Source organism: Halyomorpha halys, unplaced genomic scaffold (assembly GCF_000696795.3).
Source record: "Halyomorpha halys isolate HHAL.00 unplaced genomic scaffold, Hhal_1.1 Scaffold321.1, whole genome shotgun sequence".
Lineage (NCBI taxonomy): Eukaryota > Metazoa > Arthropoda > Insecta > Hemiptera > Pentatomidae > Halyomorpha > Halyomorpha halys.
The window spans coordinates 55700-78419 of NW_027115809.1; the positions used below are offsets into that span (position 1 = coordinate 55700).

At 30.0% G+C, this 22720-nt stretch overlaps 3 non-coding genes across 3 annotated transcripts; 1 reads left to right on the top strand and 2 right to left on the bottom strand.

The window, feature by feature from the left end:
* Nucleotides 1-6235: 6235 nt before the first annotated feature.
* Nucleotides 6236-6309, top strand: TRNAN-GUU (transfer RNA asparagine (anticodon GUU)). The gene has a single exon. It is a non-coding gene; the product is annotated as a tRNA-Asn (tRNA).
* Nucleotides 6310-7357: 1048 nt separating this feature from the next.
* TRNAN-GUU (transfer RNA asparagine (anticodon GUU)) lies at nt 7358-7431 on the bottom strand. The gene has a single exon. It is a non-coding gene; the product is annotated as a tRNA-Asn (tRNA).
* Nucleotides 7432-8745: 1314 nt separating this feature from the next.
* On the bottom strand, nt 8746-8819 carry TRNAN-GUU (transfer RNA asparagine (anticodon GUU)). Its single transcript has one exon. It is a non-coding gene; the product is annotated as a tRNA-Asn (tRNA).
* Nucleotides 8820-22720: the final 13901 nt, after the last annotated feature.

Consider the following 22720-nt stretch of genomic DNA (forward strand, 5'->3'; position numbering starts at 1 on the left):
GGATAAAACTATAAAATTAATTTTGGATCTGGGCGATATGTTATATAATTCAGATTGCGGAGTTCACATACTGTTATCTACCAAAGGGAAATAGATCTCCAGATATGCATTAAATGATTTTTTCAACGTCGGTATATATAATACTTCTTTTTTGGTTTGAGGTTATCACGGAAATTAAATTATTTAGGGTTGTGTAAGAATAATATGATTTTTTTTTATCCGTCCAGTGATAAACTGACAGAATATGAAATGTGTATAATGAAAAATAAAATAAATACTGGAAAGATTTCTTATTAGTAAGATTGTAAACATGTTATTTGATAACACAGGCGTAGAGATACGCTCTACTGATTTTAATACCTGGATCCAGCTACAAGAGGAGAGCTGGGACTTCCCGAAGACCAGCTTTGCCCTTGTAGCGTGGGAAGGCAAGACTCTTGCGAGTTATCCACGCTCAGTGTAAATTAAGGCTGCCATTATATGTGTGTTATAATGTATCATTAGGATTTAAAGATAATGTTCTTAATCGAACCCGCTTATTTTAGTTATGAAACTCTTAAAGTAAAGAAAAGAAATACAAGCATATTATCGAATACGCGAACTAAATAAAATCATAACACAATGGTAATTATCTTATACTACAAAATAATAATTATGGAAAATAATAAATAGTAAATAATATGAAACTTTCGTGGGACTTCCAATAAAATAGAAACTGACTAGTTATTTTACAACTTTACGGAACTCGATTATATTTAAACATGATAGTGTGTAGTAAAAAACTATTAACCTTCACTTACATATGTATGGAATAAAACAACAATAAAAGCGATCTTTAATATCAACTAGGTCTTAGATCTCATGCACACAAAGGTACTGAAAAGGAACTGATCAGTGACTCAAAGTAAACTAGTTGATAATTCAGATCACTGATTAGTTCCTTTTAAACAATGCCGAATTTTCAAAAATTCGTCTTTTAATTTTATTTATTTGCAATAAATGACTAGTTCATATCGTTTGCAGTAATAAACAAGGATAAATAAAAAATAATAAAGATTTTGATGAACAACTAAACTAGAAAAAAAGGAACAAAAAAAAAAAAGGAAGAAAAACTACAGTTGGGAAAAAATTAGCTATAGACGAAACTAATAGCTAATACTGTCATGGAGACGATATTTATTAATTAATATTTCATTCATGAATAAGGGTCGTATGCGCGACAATTCAAGCTGTAGTTTTTTCCATGGATAATTTCTTCCCCTCCCTGGTACGACTTCATTAACTGTTGTAATCTTGGCTAGAACAAAGTCAATATTCCTTATTGCTACCACAGACCCCCCCCCTGAAAATACGATTTTTTATATCAATAAAAAAATACATTTTTTTAAACCATATTTATTTACCTAGTAACGTAGTAATAAACATAATAGGTTAATTACGATACAGAAATGTAAACATTTTGATGAAAATAAAGTAATCCAATCAAAAATAGCTTTTATTTCACCCATAAATAAATTTCTTACTAGGTTTGAATTACTACCTAGAAGAATTTGCAATAATTCCTTTGATGCGATGTCTGTTCTGGGGATTTAGGTTTTAATAATGAAAAAAAGAATAACTTCAAAATTTATTTAAATCTGTGCAAACATTTATATTAAAACATAAAATAATTTTTAATAGTTTTCTTAATTGAAACATTTTGTAAGTGACCGTCGAGAGAGATAAATTTATCTCTCGGTAACAAAAATTTGGGTCTCTTCGCCCATCAGCAGGGTGTCCGTTGAAAAGGGGTCAAGATTCCCATACCTCGCAACAGAACATATAAAATTGTCCGTTGGAAGAGGTGTCCGTTAGGTGAGTTTCAATTGTACAAGCATTGATTGAAAATCCTATCACAGGATTTTTTTTTTTTTTGGCTTTAATTGAGTGAACTAGTTTGTGTTGATGTCAAGAAACGTCAGTATGGTATTCTGAGTGGTATATGTTGATAAATAGAGTATATTTATTAGTATGAACTATTTTTAATACCCCAAAAAGAGCATACCCTCGAACAGAAGACCCCAGGACTATCAGATGAAACTTTTTGTCGACTCCATTGTAATCGGGGCGACCCTCGATGATATGGATATCGTCTGCGGCCCCAATCCCATGACCTCCGATAGCCCCGCAATATCACCATGTCGGGAATAGCAACGTGTGTTATTCTGAATTAGCGCACGTGCTTTACTGGAAGACATTAAGGCACATGTGCTATAATTCAATACAATAATTTAAGTATTTATTTTATTATAGTTAGAAAATATATTTATATTGTGATATTTACCAATGTTGCCTTCTTCTATGACCGCAAATATACATGTTGGAATGTTTAATTTAAATAATTTAGTATTGATTTTAACATTGTGAAAAAACAAAACAATTAAATCAAATAAGTGGTATCCGACTGAAGGCGTTATTAATAAATAGTTTAATGACCTATGAAAATTTCAAAACCCATCAAGGTTCCATTTTTTTTTTTTAAGAAAAAACATGCTGGTCAAAGTCATTAATTTATAATTAGGCAGACCAAGATAAAAATAGAGATAAGAAAAAACCTATACAAGGACTAGTAAGTCGTAAAAGAGAAAATTAGTCTGGCAAAGATAGTACAATATTATTGGCTGAAGCCTGGCTTACCTATACATTTATTACTTAAATCTTAATTATTATATTTATTGATAAATATTACAATCTCCCACAGCCAAATTATAAATATATATATAAGTGAATAGGAAAATTAACATAAGAAACGGAATCAAAATATACAAATAGATGAATAAAATAAGTAAATGTACAATTTCAAAATAAAAGTTAAATTTCTAATTCAAAGTAAATTTTCGAACAAGTACTAACAGAAAATAAAAATTCTGATCTTATTAATCAAATACCCGTGCACGAAACAGGAGTTAATCTGAAAAGGGGTGCTAAACGAGTTTGAGTTTTATTTGCAAAAACAATAAACAAAAAAGTCTTCTTCTTCGTTTTTTTCTCTCATAACATGAAAACTTGATTTAAAAAAAAAGTAAATAAAATTAAAACATTAACCAATACTTACTTTAACAATAACAAATTCCTAACATTTTAAAAATATAATGATAATTTTCATCCGAGGTATCATATAACCGTATCCGCTTTAATCTAGTTGGATTACATACAGGAACTACATACAGATATCGGTTGGATATTTTGGTTCAGAAAAAATATTTTAATTATTTTTTTTAGGGGAATACACAGTCTCGAATTTTATTCAGATTAAAAAAAAAAATTTTATTCTTTTTTTCTTATGACTTAAAAACCATAAATAATTCTAGTTAAATATACTTATTGCGAATTTCAACTTTGTGGCTTGAACCATTTCTGCCGAAGCCTTTTTAGTCATCATTTGACCGGGTTACTACCCGGCTCATGGTTTTAAAAAATGCATGGTTATCATGTTATGAGAGGAAACCTTTTTTTTTCCATATATACAGAAAAAAACATTTAGGTTTGAAATCATCAAATTCGTATTTAGCTTGCTCCAAAGTATGGAAGCGTAGAACTCGCTCAAAATATTCTCAGTAAAAAAATCCAATGACTATAAATGATTATTATACTAGGAATCGGAGGCGTGAAGATGCGTGTGATAAGAGCAAGTTTTTTTTTCGTAGCGGTTCCGGTTTCAGTGGCGGGGAAGCCCTGCGAAAAAAAAATTCTTTTGTGAACTAAATCTCTCTCTCACTCACGCTCTCTCTTTCTTTCAAATAAATAAATAAAATAGCAATAAGATGTTTTTTGGTTTTGTTTTTTTTCAGTTGGCTCTACAGATCTTGTAGATCTTTGGCCGCCTGAACCAATTTTCACTACGCCTAGCTGTCTTGGGCTAATGCTTCCCAGTTTGTTGCATGCAGTTCTTTCACATCTTTCCGTCCATCTGGTTTTTGGACTCCAACGTGATAACTTCGCTAGTATACTTGCATTTATTGTTTTGTAGAGGCGCCCTGATGGATTGCTTCGAGCCACTTGTCCAGCCCATCTTAACTTCCTTGCCTTCATATAATAAGATATTGTCTAATAAGATGACCAGTCTCTGCAAGCAGTTCACTGTTAGCTCTTTGGCTCTGATCCTAGATCGCTCCTGTGATTAGATCCTTTCAAATCTCTCGACTCCACTTTCTAGAGTACCTATTAGAGCCAAGGTTTCGCACTCGTATATAAGAGCTGGTTTTATCACTGTATTGTACACCATTAGTTTCAGATTAGTAGAGATTTTTCTGGATTTCAGTATTCTTGATAAAGAGAAGAATACTGTTCGCACTATTTACACGCCGGTATATTTCAGTCCGCTGACCAGGAAGTGAGCGATCCCTGTGTCTGACATTTAGCTTCTGGTCCTTCAGATTGTGGTTTGGGCGGATGGATAATAACCCGATCTCGTAAAAAGACCATGTTACAAAAACTATAACAATAACAATAACATTAGGTTAATGAGACTTAGAATAGTTCACTTAGCTATAGCTCGAACGAAGAACCAGCGCTGAGGTCATGGCTATGTCAACGTTAGAATACAAGGTTGAGGTCTCACTATTTTTACAATTTTTAAGTTGTAATTAAATGATAAGGATGTTATTTGGAATTTAATTCAATATCAATAATATTATTAATTTTACTATATTTTAAGAAATAAAAAAAATCGAAACGGCATTTAAGTACATTACAATTAATCAAAACAAAAAAACGAGATAAATTTAATTTAATTTACAGTTTTTATTTAAATTAAGTAACTATTAGATTTGACTGTTTATAACAACGTGTTTTTTTGTTTTTAAATTCCAATCAAAAGAATTTAAATAATGCCATGAATTATGCGTGAAAGTATTAGAAAGGGCTCCCAGCAGAAGTTCGTGCGTCAAGACTTTCCAAATCGTATACTTGACGACAATAAGCTAATTATCTTAAACGACTGTTTTCTTCTCCTAAGCTCTGTCTATCAGTCAAATAGCAATCCATCAGGGCGCCTCTAAAAAACAATGATACCTAGCATACTATCCAAGTGTTCACGTAGGAGTCCAAAAACGAGATGGATCAACAAAGATGCGAAAGAACTGCATACAACCAACTGTATAACACTAGCAGATAGGCAGGCGTGAAGGTGGTTCGGGCAGCTAAAGATCTACAACATCTGTAGAGAAAACCGGGAAAAAAAAAACTTATCACTGGTTGAGTATTCTGAGAATCCTATCCTGTAAATGGCTGATAAAATTTTGCACGAAAATTCTTCACTCTGTTAATAATTTTGGCCGTGTGCTCTACAATGACCGAACCACCTATGAAGAGTGTAAAGGCAGGAAGAAGGAAGAGGAAGAATAATTCCTGCTGTAATGTATTTCTTTTCGTTATACGTAACTACCAACTAATTTGAAGCTTAAAAATATATCTTTATTGTCTTTTTTTATTGACTTTATTTAAACATATTGAGGGAATGTTTGGGTAGGCCTAAAATGATGCCCTTATACTGCAGACCGATGGTATAATGACATGTCAATTGTAGTTACTGGAACCTTCTTACGTACAACATACGAAGGATCAATAAGTTTTGTGTGCCTGGAAAATAGGTGTATTTACTGAGGTAGATACCAACCTAGAAAATAACTGGCCAGTGCCTATCTAATAATTAATAGTTCAACCCGAAAATATGTATCCCTATATAGGTGAAAATATGTACGTCATTATTAATAGTTTAATGTAAACAAATTCGAGGTAAAGCAATGCATTAACTATTTGATATGAAGAATCGAATTCAAACTAAGAACATAACAAAAAATAAGTAAACACAAGTGACGAATGTTCAGCCTTGGATAAAGCGACGTAGATAGCTGCCTACTGGCTGAGTACAACGCGAGGCACCGTCCTTCTAACGCGAAAAGTTTCTTCGACTCTGAGATTTTTTGTAGTGTGAGGGATCCACAACCATTCAATATTTTGCAGGAATAATAGCTCAACTTATTTGCACAAAACTTTGAGTGATATGTTTGCCAGTGCGAGGGCCCTTAACGCTCAGGAGTTGACGATAAAAATCAAAACATAATTTTACTATTTCAATATATTCTAAATTTTATTTCAAAATATAAGGGCCTGCCTTCCCAAAGCTGGATGCAGGATATATTATATTTACATTTATTAATTGTTACATGCACTTGTGTAATTACAGCATTACACAGCCTCCGTGGCGCAATCGGCTAGCGCGTTCGGCTGTTAACCGAAAGGTTGGTGGTTCGAGCCCACCCGGGGGCGCAAAACTTTTTATTATAATAGGCTTAAAATAACATGCATGCCTTTGAGAATCAAAAGAAAAAAATCTTAAAATCAAAAACTTATTTTAACGAAAAAACGATTTTTACACTTTTGAAACTTTCTTTCTTGAGTCCTAGAAAGGTGATTCTGTCAGGATTGGTCCGCATTGACAATCTGAAGAGACAACTCTATCTTATAAAACATATTTGATATTTTTTTAGTTGGTGTTCATGTTATATGTGAGTTTAAAACGACTGAATAGATATAGACATTGAGAAAATTATATCAAATTTTCTATCCGTTGGTAACACCTGTTTTTTGGTGCCAAAATAATAAATAATAAACATAATTCATTACAATAAAATAAAAATTAAAATAATAAGCATAAAATGTAATATTTGTTTGTTCTACTTTTAATTAGTGGAGCGTTTTGGTAGCTGCAACGTTAAATGCTTAAAATATACAATTTTAACTTATTTCTTCAGATAAAACTAATGAAATAATAATACTATAATAAAGGTAATATACAAAATACATAATTAAGGTCGAAATGAAGATTTATATTAATTATGGTTTTTCTTTTTAACAAATTATTGTTATTTATTGAATGTTATAATAATAATAATAATAAGCATTCCGAAAACAATATATACAACATATAGATATGTTCTCAAATATGTTAGCAGCTACCATCTCCCTCTTACTCTGAAAAAATCAATTCTTCTTGACCTGAAGATGGAGTTATGGAGGTGTTGACTTCTGAAGACTTTGGTATTTTCTTTTGCCTCCCTTAACAAACAAAAAAAGATTCGTTTTCATTTAAATTATAATCGTCTCTGGACGATTATGATCCAGAAGCCCCATTTTGTATCCATTTATAGTTATTGTTTAGTTATATTTCCGAATATTCCATGTTGAGCCAATTACATAATACATCATTATCAAAGGACATCACTCTAAAGTGATAGAGCTCTGTGGATTGGAGAGTAAAATAATTCATAAAATCATTCATGTTCTTTTAAACCTATTATAAATAAAAAAGGTTTTGCGCCCCCGGGTGGGCTCGAACCACCAACCTTTCGGTTAACAGCCGAACGCGCTAGCCGATTGCGCCACGGAGGCTACATGTGACAGTGATTACACAATTACTCATACATTTATCAAAAGTGAATAAAAAAATAAATTGTACCACTTTACATTATTATCAAAATTTTATTTTAATATAATTTTAGTTTTAGAAGATATTTAAGATCAATATTGGTATCAGTTTAAAATAGCGATGGATTACCAGATGACATATACTTTTATTTTTAGATAGTTTCCATTGTAAACGCGTTTATATCATTTTCACAACTAAAAAAAAACAATGCCTATGCCTACAGGCGTAGGAATCGAACTGGTACACAGTGAAAATCAAAATATTAACTTGGCTTTACTGAACGCCTATTTCAGTGGTCCCCATTCCGTATAGATCTCAGGTCTCACCCTTCCCCTCTCAGGGGCTAGTGGGTCACCTACTCCCCTCCCAAAGATTGGCCTTTCCCCTCCCCAAAACATGTAACAACGACTTTAATCCAAATCAATTTTCTTTTTTTTAAGATAAAGTCAAATTGTCTTTTTTGGAGGATTAATATTATTTTCATTATCATTTTATATTAAAAAATCATAGCAGTAATTCACCAACTCATTTAATTTAACTTCAATGCTCAATTTGAACGACCCGTTAATATGGAGTAGGTATGTCTCGTATTAGGTATGTATTCATGTCTTCATGTATTCATTATAGGTATGTATTTATGTCTCGAAGATTAACTCCAAAACATTCCTCAAATTCCTGCCATTTTCGGTACCAATAAACTTTCATTTTATCACTTCTTTTGCTAGGATATTAGTTTGTACTTTATTATGAAACAGGGCCCTGATAATATATACCATATTTTATTCCTGCTATTTCTCGCCCTCATTCCTATTAATCTCAACGTGCACGCTCCTTTCGTGAAGGTAGCCTTCTTGGATTCACTTTTGCTTTAAAGTTGAAAAGGGTGATACATTTTTAGCCAGTTTTCATATTATATAAAACGATTAAATTAATTAATTAATTAATTAACAATGTCAAATTGTATTTAATCGTTTGAAATTCACATATAACGTGAAACAACCTAAAACATATCGAATACGTTTTATAAGATAGGTGTTCAGTAAAGCCAATGAACATCAGAGAACCATTTTGAGAATTTATGCCTGTTCAAATTGTCAATGCGGACCACTGTGCCTCAAGCCAATCTTGACAGAATCACCTTTTTTTGGAATCGAGAACGTTTCTGAAGTGTCAAGATTGTTTTTTTTGTTCAACATAAGTTTTTGATTTCTACTTTTTTTTCAATTCACTAAACCATACAAGTTATTTTATTAAGCCTATTATAATAAAAAGCTTTGCGCCCCCGGGTGGACTCGAACCACCAACCTTTCGGTTAACAGCCGAACGCGCTAACCGATTGCGCCACGGAGGCTATGCTATACAGTTATTACATAAGTGCATTTAACAATTAATAAAAGTAAATATAAAATATATATCTTTATAATTTAATTTTAAAAGGCTAAGCCTTTTTAAACTTCTGAGATCATTTGAGCTGTAGAGGATATTTAAAAACAAAATCATAATATTTTAATATTGAAATTTAAAAATTAATTAAAAATATATAATGTTTATAAATTTATTAACCTTTCCTTTAGCCTCTTTATTTTCTTATATGGAAAATTAATTCATATTTCTTATTTAAAAACAATTTTGATCCTTTTTCTCGACTTTATTCTTTTTAAACTTCCAACGTTTCGACCACTTAGGTCATTTTCAAGGATACCTCTATTTTGTTTAAAATTTTTTAAATTGCCGGCTAATTGCCTTTGTCCCATTTAATTTTTTGCACCTTTAATTTTTTAACCTTTGCAAACTCCAAACAGAACCTGTTTGGAGTTTGCAAAGGTAAATGATAGAAAGAAAAGTGGTTAATAAAAGTTTTAAATTTAGGATAAGAATTATATAGAAAAAATTAAATGGGACAAAGGCAAGTAGCCGGCAATTTTAAAAATTTTAAAGGAAAAAATGAAAACAAAATAGAGGTATCCTTGAAAATGACCTAAGTGGTCGAAACGTTGGAAGTTTAAAAAGAATAAAGTTGAGAAAAAGGATCAAATATGTTTTTAAATAAGCTAAACCACTCTCAAACAAATATATTAATAAAAAATTATCTAATTCATATTTCTATAGACCCTATCTTGTAAAAGTGAAGGAAACGAATATTATATTTTTTCATAACGATATAAATATAGATTTTATGCATGATCACTTGATAGTTATTCAATTCTCTTTAAAAGAAAACAATAAATTATCTGAATCGGACCAGTATTAGAAAAGATTCAGCACACTTTACTTTCTAAAAAAGTGTTTTGGTTTATCTTTTTCATCATTAATTTTCAATAATGAACATTTGGAATCGAAAAATAAAAATAAACTAAGATAAAATAAAGAGACTCAGCTGTTTTCACAAACAATATAAAAAACATACAAAACTAATAGCAAACAATGATAAATAATGATTAAGCATAAAGAAAGATAAATCTTATAATCAAGTAAAATATACTGAAATTTCTCGTATGATTGTAATTTAATTCAAAAAAACTAAAATATATCAACATTTCAACAAATAGTTAGTCAAAAACTGGCTTGTTTTAGCCAATTAATAAATATTTTATTTTTTGTTTATTCAACCCAACTTAGTAACTGAATTATTTTTCATTTTGCAAATGGAACAAATACAACTGGAACTACATTATGTATCTATGCTTCAACTAGAGGTGTAATTCAACTTAAAAATCACTTATCTAACAGCGAAATAGGTTTCAGGCAGAAATCGAGACTTTGGCACGTTTTAAAGAATGATACTTTTACTTTTTCATCAAAATCAGAAACTCTCCTTACACATGAGACCTACTAGTTAGAAAAACATTTTTTCAACAATTGTACCAAATTTCATCATACCTTTTTATAATAAATAAATAAGGAAACGTTAAAATAACAAATGACATCGCTAAGTATACATAAGTAATGATTAATAATTTGCATAGAAATTAAACAAATTATTTCAGACAGCGATAGATTTATAAATCAAATCTCCAAGATTAACACCACCAGTGATATAATGATTAAATACATTATTTGTTAAAGGCTTTACAATATGAGTTCATCTGAATTAGGTTTACAATCCGAGTAAAATGGCAAAAAAAATATTGGCTAATTATTTAAAAATATTTCTCAGATATTATCTGAAAATATTACATGTACTTAATTATAGCAAACAATAATGAAATGAAATTTTAATTTGTCAGTTCTATTTTTTTATTATAAATTAACTCTGTATTATGGTAATCAAAATACTTCACAGAGAATAGGACTAATTAACCCAGAAATTATTATCGTTTACTGTTTTTAGAATATATTTCTAATTTGTGTAAAACGTTTCTATTATGTAAAAAAGATTTTAGTGATCACCGTGTAATATTTTATGTAAATTCAAAATCCTGAGATAAAGACTTGAATTTTTTCCCTGGATACTCTACATTAAAAAAAATAATACATTCTGAACTACAGAATACATTACAGTTATACAATTTGAGAAACGAGTAGTACAATTAAATTAATACATATATTTTTTTTTTCCGGCGAAGACTCCCATTGGAGTCCTATACTTCCTTCGTCAACTTTTATTCTATGATGATATAAATAACCAGTTCTGCTTCTAACTGAAAATGAATAGTTGTATAATTTGTAAAATGGGGTTTAAATTTTTAAAAAATTGTTGTTGATATCAATTTCTATTTCTGAGTGAGTTTAACGTTGTAATTAAACTACAAGGTCATTATTATTATCATTGATTAAATCACTATTTATTTACTATTAAAAAAAACCATTAATACATCTTACTTCATTTATTTCTATACCAATTGTTGGAAACCATTATTAACCTTGGATATTTAAATAAAAAAGACTCACTCAAATTTTATCGTTATTTATATATTAATTAATTTTGAAAAAAGTGCTTTTCAAACATATTTAGAAAAAACACAATTATGATTTCTCGGGAAATACGCTTATGTAAATAAGATATGGTTAACAGGTAATTTTTTAAAATTTTTGAATGAAATGTGAATTATAATTCTCAGGCAGCTGACAGGAATCATAAGTAAATCTTGCTTCATTTATTTCTACATTTTGGATAACTTTTCGAACATTCACTCCAGTCCAACTACAAATTATAACATTAGGAGAAGTTAAATCTTTTCAACCTTTGCTCGTAATGTTGGATTTAGATTATTTATAATTATATTAACATATGATATATTGATAATAGTTACATAAATTCATAAAAACCAATTATTTACAACATTTACTTGCCTTAATTATTTGATTTATTTTTTTTCTCGGCCAAGACTCTCACATTGGAATTCGATGTCTTATATCCACATTTAATTAAAAATTAAGGCAATACGCATTAATAGTATATTATTTTGAATATTAATGTTTTACATAATTATACATTTCAGGAATATTAGTAATGTAATATTTAATAATTGGGTACTAATATCTTGCACCGAGAAGGATATAAGATGTCAAATTATGATAAATAAATATAAATATTAAAAACAATAATTTCGCGTTTTATATACTGATCATTATCAACACACAATATATTAATGTAACAATGAATAATTTAAATGCAACAATATATCTACATGTGTAACAATAATTAAATGTAACAATCTAACGTTTGATGTATTCTTGTAAAGCAATAATTGGTAGATGTACTGGATAATGGAGAATATGTCCGAAAGGTCCTCCAAAATATAGAAATAATTATTGATCAATAGTTTGTTGATAAGATAGTTGATAGTGTTAAGTTGATCTAAAATTAAAAGTTTTATAAATTGATGGAATTGTGACAAAATAGGGTAATTTGATCTGTTATTATTGACCTAGACATAATAAAGAGTGTTGTGACTTAACATGGATGCCATTTGATTTATTTAAACAATAAATACCAATCCGAAGAAATAAAAAAAATTATATATAAAATATTATTTAAAAACGAAAACAATATACAACATAAAAAAAACATAAAAATAATAAAAAAAATTTTTTATTTATATGAAATTTGATCTATTGAAACTAGTAATTTTTTTTATTTATATATGTTATAGTACCGTAAAAACATATTTTTCTGTAATTTTAATTTTCAAAATCTAATAATATTTTTGTTTATCATTTCAAAATTCAAATTGAATGATAGCAATTTTAAAAACTTTTCAACTCCTCTAAAGCCAATGCTCATATATTGAATATAAAACACTCGTAGTAATTAAAATATTCTAATCAATAGGGTAAAATCTACCAATTATAGTAAACCATTATTAACCTTGGATATTTAAATATAAAAGACTCTAATATTATCGTTATTTAAATAATAATTCATAAAAAAAATTGGTTTCCAAATATATTTAGGAAAAGTACTATTATTGTCGGGAAATATACTTCTGTGAATATGATATTGTCAAAAGGTCAATTTTTTTAATTTAGAATGAAATGGGAATCACAATTCTCAGGCAGCTAACGGGAATCACAGAGCGAGAGACGAGTAGAAAGGACCACTCAAACCAAACACGCATTTCCTCATATTAGTCAAGTGCCCTTGCGTTCAGTTCTGTGGTTCAATGACTCAATAGGGAAAATAGACCAAGATTCTACTTCCAATTCGTGGCATACTGTGTCTATAATTAGCTCTTGTTGCAATTAATTACTTCATTTATTCGACTGGACCCAGAAGCGACGCTCCTGCACGATTCATGAGAATTTTCATCCGCAAAATTCTAGATATTTTCGCTGATCATTTTTGAAAAAGAAATTTATTTTATTAGTGCCAACATTTTGGCCATAATTTCTAACCTTCCTAAGGACTCAGTACAAAATAAGAAAACAACCATAACTCTCGCCGCATCACTGGTAGGATAAAAAAATAAAAATGTAATTTAAGAAATAATATAGATACATCAGTTGTATGAGAAGAAAATATATTGTATAAGTGTATATAATATAGAAAAATAAAAAATAGTATGAAAATATAGTAATATAATTCATAATAGGGGAGAAAAAAGATAAATATTAAGAAAATATGTTTTGCTTTGTGTTATCCACAAACTACATTTTCTCTTCATATAATATTCACGACTAATAACAAACATCATAGGAGTTTTACTCCTTTCGTAATAATTTTTTTGAGGTTTTTTTCCAATCGTTAATTTTTAATATATACCAAAAAATATTCAAATTTAATTCCATCCTATTACCTATTAGTCAAGGATACTGCCTATTGTAAATTATTAAATAAATAATTAGAACTAGCATATAGTTCATATGCTAATATATCTCTGCTCTAACTTAAGACGGCTCTGATTCGTTATTATGATTTTAGATTTAAAAAATGTAATAAAAGCGTAGACAAGATATGAGTCAATAGCCTATAGCGTAATGTGGTTAGTGACAATACTCTGACGTTATAAAGGACACAGAATTGTATGAATGAGGGTACGAGGAATAGTAGATAGAAAAGCGGAGATGCCAGAGGTGAAGTACGTCACAGTTTGTAAGAAATATGATTGTGAACAGGACAATAACGTATTCAAATTGTTATCTCTACTTTTTTATTATTTATTTACCATCAACAAATATTCCTATTCAGATTAATATGGTTATTATTGTTAGAGTATCATATTTTTTTTTATAGGAAGAGGGATATTTCTCAATGGCATTCTGTATAAAAACTTAATAGCCTATTTTCTTTTAGAAGCTAATATGGGCATATCGGAGCTATAAGCCACATTAATGCAGATTATAAATAGTACATTCCACTTCGACATTCTAATGCAAACTAACTAAGTAGAGATCAAGTAAAAAAAGTTCAGTAGCAACAAATATCCAGGAACTTACTAATCCTTTGAATATTTAAATAATTACTTTTATCTAATTTAACTGTTTCCTCTTATTTCCCACTTTCTCTTCTCCAATCCTTATTTTTGGTAAATTCTATGTCACTCTTTTATTATCCTCGCGATAAAAAATTGTGGCAGTCTTAGGACTGGCCGACCTTCAAGTGAAACTTCTGGAAATGAAATAATGTTTTAAAATTTTATTAACCATGATCATGCGTTTCACAATAATTCTTTGGAGTTCGGAACTGATCAATAATAATTTACTGCAACAGTACATCTAACGTTTGATGTATTCTTGTAAAGTAATAATTGGTAGATGTACTGGATAATGGAGAATATGTCCGAAAGGTCCTCCAAAATATAAAAATAACTATTGATCAATAGTTTGCTATGTTAAAATTAAAAGTTTTAAAAATTTATGAAATCGTGACAAAATAGGGTAATTTGATTTGTTATTAATGACCTGGGCAGAATAGTCTACAAAACGTTTTTAAATAACTGGATGTGAGGTGTAAATTTATATTTAAGATTGTCCTTTGAGCTTTGGGGCTCCACTAAACCTTCGAATTCCTCTCGTATTCAATCCTTACAATCCAAAATCCTTCCTAAAATCCTCAATGCTCCTTACTTTGTCACAAATAAAATCATACATAATGATTTTATATATTGATAACCTTAATGTTCCTTATGTAACCGATCAAGCCCGAACCAGATATCACTCCTTCCATTATAAACTACCACTCAAACCTCCTAGTTTCTAATCTTGCATCCTCTTCCATTCCTGACAATCCTCTGAGGTGCCTGAAAAGAAGATGGCCACGAGACCAGCTAATGTAAAATGTCATTAGAGTGCTACCAATGGGTAGTTTCTCTACACGCCTGTCACACTCCAATTTAACTTAGATCAGATTTACTAAATGTATTATGTAATATACAGTTGTAAATTTCAATAAAGATATTTAAAAAAGAAGTATTTTATTATAATGATCATGTTCTTTACGCATACAATCTGTTATAATTAATATAAAAAAAATAATATTAAAAAAGATTGTCCTTCCCCGAATTGGCCGAAACGTTGAAATGTTGATGACATAATAAAGAGTATTGAGACATAACATGGATGCCATTTGATTTATTTGAACAATAAATACCAATCCCAAGAAATTAAAAAGATTATATATAAAATATTATTTAAAAACGAAAACAATATACAATTAGAAAACACATAAAAATATTAAAAACACATCGTATTTATATGAAGTTTGATCTATCAGAAATGATAGAAAATAAAATCTATTGCACTTGTTTCATATGAAAACAGTTTCATAAAAATTCTTTCGAGTTCGGAACTGATCACAACATATCACCAAATGTTAGAAAAACTGTTCCTTTATTTAGAAATGATCGTATAAGTGATCTCTTTAAATTACATGAAAAAAAAATAGTATTGCATAAATGTTCTTAATTATTACAGGAATTAGAGCTAATTCCAATGTGATTGGTTGTTAGTTAATTTCATAATTGAGTTGTGTAACTGAAATCTGCATTGCAACATATGTGTTGTTTTGAAAATTCTGCAAAAACATGAGATGTTACAGAATGTTTTTCTTAAAAAAAATAACTTACAAACAAAATTTTTCCTGTTTTGTTTCTATCTTTTCTTTTTCCTTACTTAAAACATCCGATTCTGTAAACATAAATATTGTTATTTTTGAAGAACGAACAAAAACAACTTTATTTTGGTCAAATATTTATCTTTATGTATACATGTTGCTACTTTGAGACATTTTTTATAGAATGAGAGGAGGACATAGGCTCTATTATTGAGATAAGCAGTAAAAAAAAATCAAAATCTTTGGGAACCACAATCCAAAATCTTTGAATAAATCAGAAATATATATTTTTATAATATCTGTCAAACGAATGAACTATTTTTTTTTTTTTTAACGATTCAGCAACCGATGCTTGTGTCCCAAAAGAGTGGGTTCTCTATGCGTTGACCAAAAATAATTTGATGAATCTTACCTCAAGTCCTATAAAGTAAAAAGTTATGAAGAAACAGAAAACTTTTTTTTCGCATTACTCAAAAAGTGAATTGTGAATATGGTTACAGTTATTTAAAAGGTAATTATTAAGTAATTAATACCTGTAAGAAAACAAAATGGGAATCGAAATCGAGCCATCATTATGTCGCTGATACTGGAAACATTTTTACCATCGGCAAATAAATAATATTTTCGATAATTGAGAGAAAAGTGATTAAGTGGCAGTAGTTGTGGACACACAACAATGATGAACCATTTTTAATTGACTAAGAAAAAAACTTAAAACCCTCAAAGTTTGAAGTTTAACGTTTCAAGAAATGTTTTTTCTTTTAAATTATTTATTTAATGTAATATACAACTGTACAAAATAATACAATAGGTAAATATGTAGTATGTTTCATATACACTTGAAAATCTTGGGAAGGAGCCACCCATTGGTGGTATTTCAAACATTAATTTAAATTAGAAGGTCCCGTGGCCATCTTCTTTTCAGACGCCTCGGAGGATTTCAGAGATTGTTAAGTATGAAAGATTAAGAACTAATGGGTTAGGGTGGTTAAGGAGTTTGGAATGAAAAGACGCATATCTGTTTTGGGTCAAATCTGCAACGAATGGGATGTTAAGGTCTTTGTGAATGAGTTTATTTGTGACGTAATAAGGAGCATCAAGGATTTTACGTAGGATTTTGGATTGTAATGACTTGATACAGGAAGAAAAGAATTTGATGGTTTGGTGGAGCCCCAGAGCTCAATTGCATATGTCCACATTGGTCTGATTATTGTAGTGTATACTAATTTTTTGTAGTGAATGGGAAGTTTAGAGCGTTTGTCAAGTAAGTGTTGTAGCAATCGGAATCTACGAGAAGTTTCTTGTCGTTTCAGTCTTGTGTGTGGATTCCAAGTAAGTCTCTTGTCAAGATGGAGTCCTACGTATCGAATCTGTTCAACAGGCATTAGTGGTGTATTTAGAAAGGATACTGTAGGACAGGAGGGCAGAGGTTTACGACGGAGAGTAAAGGTGATCTGGTGGGATTTGTCAGGATTTATTTTGATTCTCCAGTTTTTACACCATTCTTCAATAGATGTTATGTGTGCCTGTAGTGTTTGTGATGCATTAGTTGGGTCGTTGTTTACAGAAAGTATACATGTGTCATCAGCGTATGTTGTTAGGACTGTGTTAGGGTGGGTTGGGATGTCAGCTGTATAAACCGTATAAAGAATGGGATCTAAGACACTACCTTGAGGAACACCGACGTACTGAGAAAAGAGAGATGAGTAGGCTAGGTTATGATTTACTTTAAAGGTTCTATCAGTGAGGTAGGAGCGGATTATAAGGAAATATGTTGGGGGTAGGAATTGACGAAGTTTATAGAGCAGACCTGGATGCCAGACTCGATCAAAAGCTTGTTCAACATCGAGGATCAAGAAATATAATTTAAAAAAAATGGAATCACTACAACCCTTAAAGGGTCAGGGGCGCTATACTTTGTAAAGTACTATTACTAGACCAACGGTTGTGGAAGGAGGTGATGTGGTCAGAAGCTCGCCAGATTTTATCCCAATTAAGGTTATTAGGCTAGGTGGACCCCGTATGGCTCCCGAACCCACAGGGCTGACGCCTTCAGTGAAACAAAAAATAATTATCTGCCTCAGCCGAATTTTTACGTTTCAAGATATACAGTATCCATTAATCGAATATTAATAAAATGCAAATCTGTCCTCAACATTATAAGAAAATTTAAAATAAAAAAAACTATTAATCTGGAATATCTTTCTAAAAAAAAACAAACAAAAAAAAAAAAACAAAAAAAAAACTAGTAACTAGTAAATTAGTAACTGACGTTTCTCCCCATTTTGCAGAGGTAAACTAGAACAGATACAAATATTGTAAAATGTGAAAAAATACAAGAATATACATAGAAATTTGCATAAAAAAATTAGGAACGCAGTAAACTAAAATGATAGATATAAAAGAATAAATTATTAATTAATAACAAGTACTGTCCATATAACTCATTACTGAACTTGGTATCAATTAGGATTCTATTATTTATATTATTTTAGTTTAATGCGTTCCTAATTTTTTATTCCTTTTTCTTGTAACTTTGTAAGTATATTCTTGCTGTGCTATCATACTTTATGATGTTTTTATATTGCTCTTATTTACTCCTGATGAATCTGCAAAGTGAGGCGTAATGTCGTTTACTAATGAATAGATTTTCTGCTGGTTTTCGTATCTTTTTCGACCAGCACTCGGACCATCTTTCTACAAACTTCGTTATTTACCGATATAATTAATAATTAATGTAAATCGTTATCCATTGTATAATAACTTGCTATATTTTCTTAAAGGACTTCGTGAACTGTATTTAAGTGTAATCTATGATACTTTTGACTCGGGTATTCGAGGAATAAAACACTGATCTGCTCAACTCTCCTTCAATAAATTGTGAATTCTCATAGATCTAAACGGTGGCTAGATCTATAGTAATCCTTATCAATACAGATAACAGCACTCGAATAGCCTCGACGGTTCCAGATAAGCCTTGACCTTCTGCAATAGCATATTTTTAATATTTCTATCTGATATGATGTCCTTATACCTTTTTGACTGCTTAGAATGGTTATTTTTATACAGGTCATGTTAGTAACTAAGACCTTCTTATTTCTAGTTCTGTTCGCAACATACATTATTAGTTGACATTAGGAGAAAGCAGATTGTGAATTATGTTAAGATGCGCCGATGATGCTTCGCCACTATTTCATTATTGTTCTCACAACGTTTCGGTCTTACAGCCATCCTACAATCTTCAAGAATTCATAATTATTCTACTGAAATATGTGATATCCAAAATAAAAATCGGATGCAGTGCGCTCATCACATCACTCTCACTTGCCGTTCTAGAAACGTACCCAAATTGTGTGTAGATTGGTGGGCTCGTGTTGAAGTTCTGCTATTTTCGTAATATTCGAGAAAAAAAAATTAAAGACCAGGAAAGGCGAAAAATATAAACAAAAATTCTTGATACAGTTTTATCTTACTTTATATATAATCTTTAAACTTTCTTAAGACTGGTTATTATTGTTTAAATAAATAAATTTTACAGAATTTACTCTCAAAATAATTCATATTTTTTATAAGTCCATCGTTTCTGCCATCCTCAACGACAATTTTAGAACCACAAATCTTAAAAAACTTTATGCAGACTATTCTGCTCATGTCATTAATTACTCTATTTTGTCAATTCTTCACATTAAATTAAAAGTTTAAATGTTAATTTAATGTGAAGAATTGACAAAATAGAGTAATTGTGGACTGAAATTAAAAGGACTGAGTAGAATATCCTGCATAAAGTTTTTTTAAAAATTGATGTGGTTCTAAAATTGTATTAAGATTGACCTTGAGGATGGCCGAATTGACCGAAACGTCAGACTTTGAGACTAAAATTGGATAGAATATATTTATTTAAACAATAATTCTGTTGTTAAGAAAAATCCTTATATTAAGACTTATAAGGTGGGGACAACGAACATAAATTTTGTTCCTGCCTAGAATACTACAGTTTAACAAAATATGATGAAGCCAAAATGCAATCGAAAGAGATCTGGTGGTCTCGGCTTATCTCATTAAGATTGAATATTTATATTTTTCCTCTTTTCTCCTTTATTTATTCATAAAATTCTTTATTATTTTATATCTATCTATTGTTTAATACTGCTAAAAATGAGTACTGTTATTTTTTTCAAATAAACAAAATTACTTTAAAGACTTTTTGAAAGTTCGTTGTTTCAGCCCTGTTAAACTATTCCAATGCGGATAATATCTAGCTGATGTTAAAGACCAGTTATTTGTAAATTGACTCTGTGAGTTGAATCAAAATCATTTGAGCCGTTTTCAACAAAATCGAAAAAAGATGAAAAACGATTCTATTAAGCAGTAATGTCGGTCAATCGATTTTATCGAAGAAGTTTCTATCAGATCCGAGGTGTACTAGCCATAGATCCGTAATTTTAGTTTTGAGCAACTTTTCGTTTTTGGCCTAGAGTATTCACGGACAAACAAATATAGACCATTTTGGGTGACGAGGTTTTTGAACTTCCCATTTTGGAACCTCAAAACAAGTATTTCCATCAAAAATACAAATTCGAAACGATCGTAGTAATTGCCCACACTGTATATTCCAAATATCGGTAAGTGAATAAAAATAAAAATGACAGGGGTTCATAAGCATTACAAAAAAATCATTTTTAGAGTTATATTACGTATCATTTCGTTTTTGTTTCATACGGAACTAGTAGTAATAATAATATAAAATAACCCGCTCTGTCATCCTTATTATGTCCTACTTTCATGCTTTAATTCAATAAATATACAGCTAAAAATCAAATATCACAAATAATTCTTAAAAGATCCATTATAAATTAATTAAATTGTTTGATTGTGTAATATGGTAGCATTATTAACAATAAGCCACATAAGAGGAGTACTAATTTTCAAAGCAACAGTGAAGCCAAAAAGGCCACGCCCATGAAGGCAAGGTTTAAGTTGGGGTTGTAACGAATGTCCGCCATTGTAATCGAAACTGAGACAGAAGGCAGCCATTGGCTCTTATTATTCCTCTATTCTTCTTCCATGCCTTAGGTCCATCATACAAGCACACCTTTATGGCTTCACTTTTCCTGCCAGCTTGTCCACTCTTTGATGTTCCTTCCTCCAAGAGATAAATGGAAGGGTTAAATTAGGCTAATTGTTGTCATATATCATTATCAAGGATGACTGTTCTATTGTTTATGCTAATTGATCAATGGTTAATAATTAAAATTAGGTATATATAAGTTTTAAAATCTGAGTTATAATATTGGCATAATTATTAACCCTGTTGGAAATTGCATACACTTCCTAAATTTTTTTTGTTAGGTATATGAATTCTATGATTATTCGTTCCCTATTATTTCTTATCTTAATTTATTATTCACTATTTTTATATTATTGAAATCATGTTTGAACGTACTGCTGTGATTTTATAAACCAGTAACTTTGTTGTATTTTTTAGTTTTAGTATTACAATTACCAATATGGTAAGTTATTTTATTTTTATTTTTTTTATTTTGTCTAGTTCGACCTATGTATACGATTTCATTCATCACTTTAATAGAAACTAATTTTCCAAGAAATCATTCAATGATATTTACTTCAAATGAAACTGATGAAGAGTATTTTTCGCTAAGTATCTTCCAATGAATTTATGTATTGTTTATGCTAATATATTTTATTGTTTATAGCACTGTCATCAGGGATAAGTTGAAAACCATTAATAATCACTTAAACAGACGATATTAAGTATCACTGTAATTCATTCCACTAGCACTCAATAATATCTAAGCAGCTTATTGGAATAAAGAAACAGCAATCCGGTTTAGTTAGTTGGAACTAAGGTTGCGATGAATTATGGACATAAAAATCCCCTTACGTCAATTAGCAGCACTGCGGTCGATTCTTCGTGTGAATAATGAGCTATGGACATTTTGTGCAATAATAAATTAAAAAACAAGTCGAAACAAACACGCTGCTAAGAGAAATACTAAATTGGATTATGTTAATTCATATTACCTTAAGAATATGAGAAGGCATGTACATTTTCTGATCTTTCTAAGAAGTCTCGTCCAATGACTACAAAACCCAACCAAGGTTGGCTAGTTTCTGATTTCGTATTGCTTGGATTTATCAATATTAACTTATTGCTTTAGTTCATTTCGTATGGTTTGGTTTAAGGTATTTTTGCTGGAATCATAAAAAAATGGTCCGGATGACTGTCAAAAAAGGCTTAGACAATTTCAGAAAAGACTATTAGAAAGCAACGTTTCACCGCACTTTATTAGACTTCATTTGGATTAAGTGAGAGCAAAATACAATCATTGTAAAGTATAAAAGAATATACCTACAGAGTTGGATAAAATAAAGAAACTAAGTGGAATACAACAATATAAATCACTCATTAGAGTATTTTCTATTAATTATTATTGTATTCATTTATATTCATATTATTTTATTTTACTTCATTCATCTTTTTTATACGACTTTGTATGTATATTCTTATGGCCTTTAAATATTTTGCAATATTTATACCTCATTTTCAAACAGCCCTCATGAAGCTCCCTTTCAAATTAGGGCAAAACGTTGGTAAGTTATAAATATTTTTTTTTCTTCTGTTGTGTGTGCCTTTCCTGACCCGGACCATCTTCCTATAATTAATCATATTTTAATTAATATAATCTTTCAAGAATATAAAAATGAAGTCATATGAAAAAAGCATAGCTCAAGATATA